The 10,498-nt window shown below is 46.5% G+C and overlaps 1 protein-coding gene across 2 annotated transcripts in view; it reads right to left on the reverse strand.

The window, feature by feature from the left end:
* Foxn2 (forkhead box N2) overlaps positions 1-10,001 on the reverse strand; it is a 49,021-nt gene extending 39,020 nt beyond the window's left edge. The window contains exon 1 of one of the 2 annotated variants that reach the window (XM_051157914.1): positions 9,826-10,001. The gene's annotated coding sequence lies outside the window, so the exon portion shown is untranslated. Of the gene's footprint in view, positions 1-9,599; positions 9,789-9,825 lie in introns of those variants that run through there. The other variant, XM_051157843.1, reaches the window with a different exon arrangement.
* Between the last annotated feature and the right edge of the window lie 497 nt (positions 10,002-10,498).

Consider the following 10,498-nt stretch of genomic DNA (forward strand, 5'->3'; position numbering starts at 1 on the left):
CGAAAAACCAAAAAAGAAAAAGAAAAAAGATCCTAGAGAGGATTATTGTAACATAGTAGCTACAATACATAAATTTTTGACTCCTCCTCATCATCACATAAAGACAGCAACTATGGCTGGGGATGTGGCTCAGTGTTAAAGGCCCTGGCTTCAATCCTCACCACCACCACCACCACCACCACTACCACCACCAGCAACAACAACAAAAAATAGCAAAAAGCAACTAGAAAGCTGATCCTCAAACTCATCAACTCATAGAATACAACAAAACCCAAGAAACAAGAACTGAAATAACGGCCATAGCCTTGTTTTCTATACTGTCTAAATAAGAGCATGTAAGAGAGATGCTGAGGGGGCTGTGAACAGCAGCTGACCAGCCAGCAGGACTCCTCAGGGAGCCCCAGAGGCACCAGGCGTGGTGGTGCACGCCTGTAATCCTAGCACTCGGGAGGCAGAGGCAGGCGGATTGCTGTGAGTTCGAGGCCAGCCTGGTCTACAAAGTGACTCCAGGACAGCCAAGGCTAACACAGAGAGACCCTGTCTCATAAAAAAAAAAAAAAAAAAAAAAAAAAAAAAAAAAAAAAAAAAAAAGAAGAAGAAGCTAACAGTACTCCAATAGCAGGCCAGCACCAGACGCCCAAAGCAAGGCCTACACAGCTGGGCGCTCCTGTTTGTTAACTTGTTGTTGATTCTTTGTGCATTTCATATCAGCACCCCAATCTCACCCATCTCTCTGTCCCTTCATATCCACCCTTCTGTTCTTGCAACCACCCCACCAAATTTAAAAAAGAGAAGAAGAAATCTTGTGGTAGAAGCTGTAGTGTGTCACAAAGTAAGCCTTTTGTTCACACATCTTTCCTTGCAAATGTTCACTGCCATGAATCACTGGTCTAGTTCCAGGCCTCTGGCTTCTGCGCACTATCAACACTGGATCCTCACGGGGACTCCTCTGTGATACCCTGTTGTTGCCCTGTGTCATGGAGATCCTATGACTTTGGATCTGCAGGATTGGCCCCTTCACATGCTCCAGCAGTTCACAGATGGGACAGGTGTTGGGATGAGCCAACTCAAAGCCCTGTGGTAGCTAGGTGGTAGCTGAGTTGGTCAGCTCACCGGAACCCCTGGGCCTTGCTTTTTCTTCCATCTCTCCACTACATGCTCCATCTTTTCCATCTCTCCATTATATGTTTGCCCATCACAGCACGTGGGTCAGTGTCTTCAGACCTCCCCAGGCCAGCAAGATGGGAGGGAGTGGTGGCTTCCATGCCTTTCTCTGGCTGGCCTGTCTGGACTCTTGGAGCTCTTTTCCAGGACAAAACCACATTTAGTATATAATATTGGGAATGGAAATAAAGCTGAACAGAAAGGCAAGTGCCATGAGGCACGCCTGTAATCTAAGCACTCTGGGAGGCAGCGATAGGTGTATCTTTGTGAGTTTGAGGCCGTCCTGGTCTACAAAGTGAATCCAGTACAGTCAAGGCTACACAGAAAAACCCTGTCTTGAAAAACAGCAAAACAAAACAAAAGAGTAAAATTATACCCTTTTAGGTAAAAAACATACTTGAAAAATACACTTAGAAAGCCGGTTTGGTATAGCACCGCTTTATGTCCCAGCCCTAGGAAGGCAATGGTAGAATGCTGGCTGAAAGTTCTAGGCCAGCTATGGCAAGAGTGAAACTGTCTCAAAACAAAATAAAACGAAACACGAACAAAAGAACCAAAGAGGGCCTGGACAGATGCTCACTGGCTGCTCTTGCAGAGGACAGGGTTCAATTCCCAGAACCCACAGGTGGTTAACAATCACTTGTAACTCCAGTCTCAGGGATCCAATGGCCTCTTCTGGCTTCCTTGGGTAATAACAAAATAAATGAGCAATTTCAAAATGAGCTTTAAAAAAAAAAAAGGATTGGAGAGATGGTTCAGAGGTTAAGGGCACTGACTGCTCCTCCAAAGGTCATGAGTTCAATTCCCAGCAACCATATGGTGACTCACAACCATCTATAATGTGACCTGATGCCTTCTTCTGGCCTGCAGGTGTACATGCAGGCAAAACACTGTATATATAATAAATAAGTAAGTATTTTTTAAAAATCATACAAGCCATAAAAGGAAAACAGCAGAAGTAGAAAGGAATCAGAGAAATCAGAAGAGCTTAGATGAAGTGGAAGAGCTCAAGAATACAAAATAAAAGGGAAAAAGAAAAAATCCAAAAATGAAAGCTCACGCAAAGAAACTACAAGAATTTACAAGAATAGCCCAGTGTAGTGGCACATGCCTGTAATTCCAGCACTTGGGAGGCAGAGGCAGGTGGATTGCTGTAAGTAACAAAGAAACTGACATTCCTGCCAGCACAGGCATCTGAATAACAGTTTCTCTATGAAACATCCTTTACTGTTCCTGCTTGGAACAGATCAATGTGTAAGCACTTCATTCTGACAAATGGCCCATTTTCTTAAGACTCCAGACTGCAATACAAAGAACATTGATTTTAACTATGACAGATGTGTTCAAATACCCAGTCAGCACTTTATTTATATAATTTCTCATTATTTGTTTCTTAAATGTAGAAAAATACAGTATTTCCTGCAGGGTCATTGCTAAGAATTATATATGCATGTATCTAGTAGCACAATACCATGCCAGGATACAATAAACAATAAGAGGTAGCAATTATTGATACAATTATTAGTTAGTGCTCAATCAGCACAAAAGATGGTTCGACAGTTAAGAGTTCATTTACTCTTCCAGAAAATACTATGTCAGGTGACTCACAGCCACCTGTAAATGCAGATCCAAAGGATCTTTACTCTAACTTGGGAGGGGGAGGGGGATTCTTTCTTTCTTCTCGGTTTTATGAGACAGGGTTTCTCTGTGTAGCCTTGGCTGTCCTGGACTTGCTATGTACAGCAGGCTAGCCTTGAACTCACAGCAATTTGCCTGCCTCTGCCTGGATTAAAGGATGAAGATGCAATCAATACAAACCATAGTGTAGCAAAAATCTTAATTTAAGAGAAACTTCTTCCCATTTTTCTTTGTATTTCTTCTTTTAACATAAATCACAAAGGTATGTTTTTATCAGTTTCCTAAAATTCCTTCCCTCTAAGATTATGCGTAAACTTCAAAATAACTGTATTAGCCGCTGGTAGTACACACTTTTAGTCCTAGTACTTAGGAGGCAGAGGCAGAAGGATCTCTGTGAGTTTCAGGCCAGCTGGGGCTATCTAGCCACTCTTAAAAACAAAACAACAAAAAAATTCTATTAGTACCTTATCAGTATAAAATCTACTATTAAATTCTGTTCAGTGAATCCACAGCTTAAGAGTACTCATACAATTTATACAAAATTGGAAAACCAGACTTGATGCTACAAGCCTGTGATGCCAAGATTCAGAAAGCTAAATAAATCAGGAGACTCAGTAGTTTGAGGCCAGCCTGGGCTAAACATATTTTGAGGCCAGTCTGGATATACAAGATCTTGTCAGAAACAATAAAAAGGAGGGCCAGCAAGATGGCTCATCAGGGGAAAGCACCTGCCACACCCTGATTCTTGAAAACCAACCCCCACCGGTGTCCTGACCTCCTCTCCCTGTGCATGTGCCCTTGTTCTTTTCAGTGTGTTTTCCTATACATGTATTTTCACACATCAATTTCAGACAAATAAGACAGGTTTCTGTCTGAGTGCTGAAAGAACTAAGCGATCTTATCAGGAGACGGCCTATCAGAAAGGCAGAGGCCTGCCAGAAAGGAGAGCAGGTTCCTGCTGCTAACCCGGCAGAGGAGCAGGTTAATTCCCAGCATCCACACTGGGCAACTCGCCACTACCTGTACCTCCAGGTCCAGGTGTCCCGACACCCTCTTCTGGCCTCCTTGGACACTTGCACACGTGTGATGTACATTTATATATTCAGGCATACACATACACATAAAATTTAAAAAACATAAAAGCCAAGAAAATTCCTGTTTTCTTAATACATGAAAACTCTCACCTGGGGCTGGAGAGATGGCTCAGTGGTTAAGCACACCGCCTGCTCTTCCAGAGGTCCTGAGTTCAATTCCCAGCAACCACATAGTGGCTCACAACCATCTATGATGTAATCTGATACCCTCTTCTGCAGATAAAGCACTCATATGCAATAAATAAAATAAATAAATCTTAAAAAAACAAAAACAAAAAACTCTCACCTTGCGTGAGGCCTGTATCCCAGGACTCAGGATATAGAGGCAGGAGGATCAGCAGCTCAAGGCCAGCCTCAGCTATACAGAAGACTGTGACACACACACACACCAAAGCTATGAAGATAGCTGACAACAATTATTAAACTATTCTGGCAACTTATCAGAATATAACTACTTAGGAAGAAAGAAAGCCTGTGTTGATAGCAAAGGGACTACTCATTACTAAACTTGTATGACAGTAGCTTACAAGACTTTTAGGGCTTTGGTAACTTCATATTTATAAATGCTCATGGAATCAAAACACACAGTAGGGCAATGAACCCTACTTTATGATTAAATCAGGCATACTGCCCGGGGTATAAAAATGTCTCTTTTGCTCACAACTCCAGTCTTAGTACCTAAGTACAGTAGATGTATTGCCCAGGTTTGTTTGTTCGTTGTTTTACATAACAGGAAAAAAAAAAAAAAAAAAAGCATCAAAACTGGGTCAAAGCCCGTGAGCATGGGCTTGGTGCGCTGACTTGGTATGCAGAAGTAGGTAAGAGATGTAAAATCTGGCAATCAGAGATCATGACGCATGATGATTATCCGTTCATGGTATGTTGGCATGTACCCTCAATATACTACGAGTTGTTTTCCTCCCTAAAGGCACAAACCAAGTCTCAATCTGAGTAATACATCGGGTAAGACTCGTCTGAGGGACACTATAAAATTTCTGGTTAGGTCTTAAAGCTTTCATGTCATCAAAAATTAAGTCTGAGAAACTGCAGTTATGAAATAAAAAGGGACATCAGAGAAAAATCAGGGAAATCTGAATGACATGTCTAATTAACAGTAATATAAAAAAAATCTTGTTTTCTTTCTTTTTTTGTTTTTCAAGACAGGGTTTCTTCGCTGTCCTGGACTTGCTTCGTAGACGAGGCTGGCCTCGAACTCACAGAGCTCGTCCACTTGCCTCTGCCTTCCCTGGGTGCTGGGATCACAAGTGTGCACCACTATGCCTGTCTGGAATTGTGTTTCCTCAACTGTGACAATGTATCTGAATAAGTAAGAAGTTAATCAGAGAAACTGCTGCGAATGCGGAAACTATTCTAAAATAAAGTTTGTTTAAATAAAAACTAAATAGGATAAGTGTTCTTTTGGTCACTGGTGGCAAGACAGGGACAGTAGTCTGCTGTAGTGGAGCTGAAAGTATCAGATACAAGTCTACACTATTCATTACAACCCTCCATGTTGCCAAGCAAATGCCCACTGCATTCTAGTTTCCAAAGCAATATTCTTAGTTCTCAACACTTCAAGCTCTTATAAAAATCCATGTCACTCACTGTCCCCGCTGCGTTGTTCGGACCCCATGGTTACTCACTGTCCCCGCTGCGCTGTTCGGACCCCATGGCCACTCACTGTCCCCGCTGCGCTGTTCGGACCCCATGGCCGTCCCTCATCTGCATTCGGATGACTGAGCTCACTGGCATCCTGGCAATAAAACATAGTCCCTGACTTCATTCCGCCATTTTTTCCTTCAAAAGTGCTGTTTCCAGTTCCTCCCATTCCCCGAACGCAGCACCACACTGCAGCCAAATCAATCTTCCTCAAAAGAGTATTTCATACCATTCTCCAACTCATCCTGAAGGAAATGAGACCACATTTAAATTCGTAATTTCTTCTCCCGCCTTTACTCATAAAGGCAGACCTTTCTATTCGCTTCACACCTCACACCACAAATCCTACTTCTTTATTCAGATTAGGCAGAGAACACATATCTAAAATAAAGCTCTAATAAGTGGTCAAGGACATATCTTGTAATTAGGGCCATAAAACCTAAAAGAATAGAAACGAAGGAATTCCTCTGGTTCAGTATCATTCACTGCTCTTATAACATGGTTAAGTATTCTTTTTTTTTCCTTTTTGTTAAATCAAAGAGGCAACAGAGACTGTTACTGCCTGGAGGAACTACATGCTGTTACAGAAGGAAAAGAATTTTGAAAGTAAAGATGATTCGGAAAGTCTATGATTCCAAGGTGCGCAGAACAATCAGTATTTCAGCCAGGCTTTATGCTGGAGTATCCAACTGTATTTCCAACAGATAAACAGGTTCTGTCAACATAAACACAAATTTCAGTACCACACTGAGGCATAAGTTTCTGTAGGACCGTGAAAGATCAAGATGGAAGAAGACTAGAAAGTTAAAGGGAAAGAAAGTCTCATTCTTGCTTGATTTAAAAAGGCAGGGCAGTGGCGGCATGCTCCTTTATCCCAGCACTCAGGTGGCAGAGGCAGGTGGATCTCACACAGAGAAACCCTGTCTCAAAAAGGGAAGGGGTGTGAGGCGGGGAGGCCCATCTGGACAACACTATCTACAGGAGTGGCATGGAAGAAGCATAGGAGTCCCCTTTAGACAGCAACAGCCTTCTTCTCCCAAGAAGCTTCTATCTACAGTCGCCCTCTGACTTACTGCTTTGCCGTTACTCCCTTTATCACAGCTTAACTCCTGTATGTCTGTTGGAAACTCCAACCTAAGGCCCCGAGCTCTCGAAGCTATTTTTGGAACGCCATTCTGCATTTACATAAAACCCAGTTATTAAGTTATACAATCTAAAAGCATCAACAATGAAAAGAGGACAATAAAGATTACCATTCTTGGTTAAAGAGAAAGGGGGGACATTAATTTGGGTGGGTACAGAGGTACGCGTGGATCTGAGGCATCTCACTGTATGAGAGTGAGGGAAGGCTTTGGGGAGGGGGTTTCCAAGGTCTCTGTGAATAAATTCTTTTTCTTTGTCTTTCTTTCTTTTTTGTTTTTGTTTTGTTTTGTTTTTCTCTGTGTAGTCTTGGCTGTCCTGGGCTCACTTTGTAGACCAGGCTGGCCTCCAACTCACATCAATCCGCCTGCCTCTGCTTCCCAAGGGCTGGAATTAAAGGTGTATGCCACACCTGGAGTGAATAAATTCTTCAATAAATAAATTCTTAAAGAATAAAAATAGTGGGGGCTGGAGAGATGGCTCAGAGGTTAAGAGCACTGCCTGCTCTTCCAAAGGTCCTGAGTTCAATTCCCAGCAACCACATGGTGGCTCACAACCATCTATAATAAGATCTGGTTCCCTCTTCTGGTGTGCAGGGGTACATGCAGGCAGAGCTTTGTATACATAATAAAGAAATAAATATTTTTTTAAAAAAGAATAAAAATAGTGTTTAAAAAATAACCATTTTTTGAGTTGTAGAAACAATAGCAAGGAAACATATATAAGCCAATGTGGTGGTATGTACCTCTTGGGAGACAGAGGCAGGTAGGTGGATCAGGAGTTTAAATTTGTGCTCATCTACACACAAGGCTAGCCTTAGCTATTTAAGATGCTGTCTTGAACAATCAAAACAAAACCACAGACGAGCCACCTACAGTGGGGCACACTACAATTCCTGCATTCATGATGTAAGGCAAAGTGGTTCTCTGGGAGTTGCAGGCCAGCCTGATCTACACAGTAAGTTCCAGAACAGCCAGGTTTGCATAGCAAGATCTTGTCACAAAACAAAGATGCAGAGGCAGGAGAGTCACTCCAATTTCAAAGCCTGCCAGGACTACATAGTGAGAGCCTTCTCAACCAACACACACACACACACAACTTTTAAGTTTCATTTTGCTATTAGATCTTATCACCAAATTGATGTAAGTTCTATCTTTTCAACACGTTTTCAGCCTTCCAGTTCACTTTTCAGTTTCTTTTCTACAGAACACATCTCTCTTCAATACCTTCACTCCGCACAGCCAACTAGAGAATAATCAGATTTCCAGTAGACAACGTGGTAATAATTTCTCTCCACAATTCTCTACAAACCTAAGGTGTTTCTTTTCTACGGTTTCCCAATCATTCGAAACTAAAGGATAAAAGAAACAAATCAAATTTGCTAAAGCAATCAAAAAAGACGATGCATAATGCATTGGTAATCTAGAAGTACACACTGTAACACTTTACTCTCCAGAAGCTTACTTTGTAACTTTAATTATTTTCCCTTTCACTTTTATACATTATAAATAGTAATTTTCCCCTTAAGATGAATTGTGTTCAAATTTGACTGCATACAAGTCAGACTAATACCCACGCCTAAAGATATTTTGATTGCTTATCTATGTTAAAAGGGGAAATGAGTTTTTTCACAAACCCAAAACAACGCTAGAATGTGATCATTTCAGATTCATTAGAATCGCTCGTTAATGGTTTTAAAGTCAAACGATTTTTAAGAGTCTGGCAATTCGATGAAGAAACCGCTCTATTCCTGGTTACTCTTTAAGATACTGCTGAAATTTTAAGATGAATAATCACAGTTGCAGAGGACTGCAAAAATGGCAACATACACCTTACCAGAAATGGAAAGGAAAGCTATCATACGATTAAAGTGAAACAGCTAGACACGATCGGTTCAGCTTTTCCACTTCCCCATATCAGAGCGCACTAAGACAAGTCTGTTGCCTAACCCAAGACTATAAGGCTACGGGGGAAGCCTCAAGCTTCTGGCCACTAGAGCACTCTATTGCACTTAGCCGGCCACGTGGCTGTCACAATCAGAAGACAGGAGAAAGAGCACCAACTAACCTGGAAATAATTAACCGCTCACATGGGAGTTGCGAGTAGGGGGGGAAAAAAAGTCTGTCATTTTCTCTGCACTTACGACTCCCTGCCTGCCCCCACCGCACCTCCCGTAAGGTGAAAAGGAAAAGCTTTAAAAGCAGAAACGAAGTGCAAGATCTCAAGAGTGCGGTTTCCCAATGAAATAGCTACCCCGACTCTCACTCCCGGGAGGTGCGGTGGGAACGGAGGCTTTCTGCAAGCGGGTAGCCAGGGGCGGAGTTTGGAGTAAAGACCGACCAAGCACCTCGCACATGGACTGCCTCCCCCTACTTCCACCCGCCACCCTGCTCCAGGCCACCGGCCACTGCACACGGGTCAGCCCGCTCCCGGAGCTCCAGGCCGCCGGCCAACCGAGCACCTCTCCCGGCGGCGGGGCCGAGAGCCGAAGGGCAGAAGTAACCTCGGCCCCAAAGGAGATGGCGAACAGGAAGTGCCCATATTGCACCACTCCCCAACCCACCCGGCCAGCCACCCTCGGGGGGCGCCGGCCCGGGGAGCCCGAGGTGGGGGGTGGGGGGCGAGCCGGGGTCCGCCGCGCCACATCCGGGCCCCGCACCCAAAGTTCACGCGGGTCGCGCGCGGCGCCTCCTGGGCGCTACTCCTCCGGGCCCACCATCCCGCTCGGGCCGGACCAGGACTCCACGCCGCGCGCGACCCGCTCCGAGCGGCGACGTGGCGCGGGCTCCCCGAGCGCCCAGAGCAACTCCCCGGCCGCGGGTTTCCTTCGAGCCCGCCCCGCCACCCTCTGGGCTCGCCCACTGTGGCTCGGGCCGCGCGACGTCCCCTCCGGACGGTCATTACCTCGGGAGAAACTCCTAACTCTTCATGGGGCCGCGCTCGCCTCAGTTCCACACCCCCGGGAGCCCACGCTCCGCCCGGGCCGCGCGCCGGGAACACCCCCGCGCCGGGCGCCGATTCTTCACGGGACAGAAATGTCCCGGCGCGTCACGGGACAAGCCGCCTCCGCGCCCCACGCCCAGCGCCGGCCGCACGCGCTGCCTCCGCGCCGCTCGGCCCCGGGACTCACCGTCAGCGCAGCCGCCGCGCGGGGGAGGCGAGGGCTGAGCCGGGCCGGGCCAGACACAAGATGGCAGAGCACCGCAGCTGCTCCCGAGGCTCCCAGCAGCCGCCTCCGGGACACCCAGCCGCGAGCAGGCAGCGGCAGCTGCGGTGGCGGCCGCCGCAGCACCACATCCCCCTCCCGCCCGCTCGCTCGCCCGCTTCCTCCCCCTCCTCCCCACCCCGCTACCATGGCAACGCGGCGCCAAGGCGCTTGGCCCCGCCCCTCCTTCCGTCCCGCCTCCTACCAGGGCGGTGGCTGCCCCTCCGGGCTGCCCCGAAGGCGGGGAGGGGGGGGATGGGGAGGGAGGGGATGGTGGTGTCCGGAAGGGCGGGGCGGGCTCGGATGGCTAGGCGGGGACGCGGAGGAACTGTGCCGGCAGAGCAGGCGGGAAAATGAAAAGACCTCGCCTGTCCCCGGAAGGACCTATGGGAGGGCGGCAGTGGCGCGGCACGGCTGCTGAGTGGCCGGGCTGTCGCGGGACGCGTGAGTGTCCGCTCGCGACGCGTGTGCCGAGGCACGGCCCCGGGTTCATCGCCTTCCCTAAGGCTGGCCACCGTAGGTCAGGCTTTGCATGTGCTGTATAGACCTTACAGCTTTATTGAAAATACCGCTGCCCCCTCTGACTGAAGTGCACTGG

This window comes from Acomys russatus, chromosome 1 (assembly GCF_903995435.1).
Source record: "Acomys russatus chromosome 1, mAcoRus1.1, whole genome shotgun sequence".
Classification (NCBI taxonomy): Eukaryota; Metazoa; Chordata; class Mammalia; order Rodentia; family Muridae; genus Acomys; species Acomys russatus.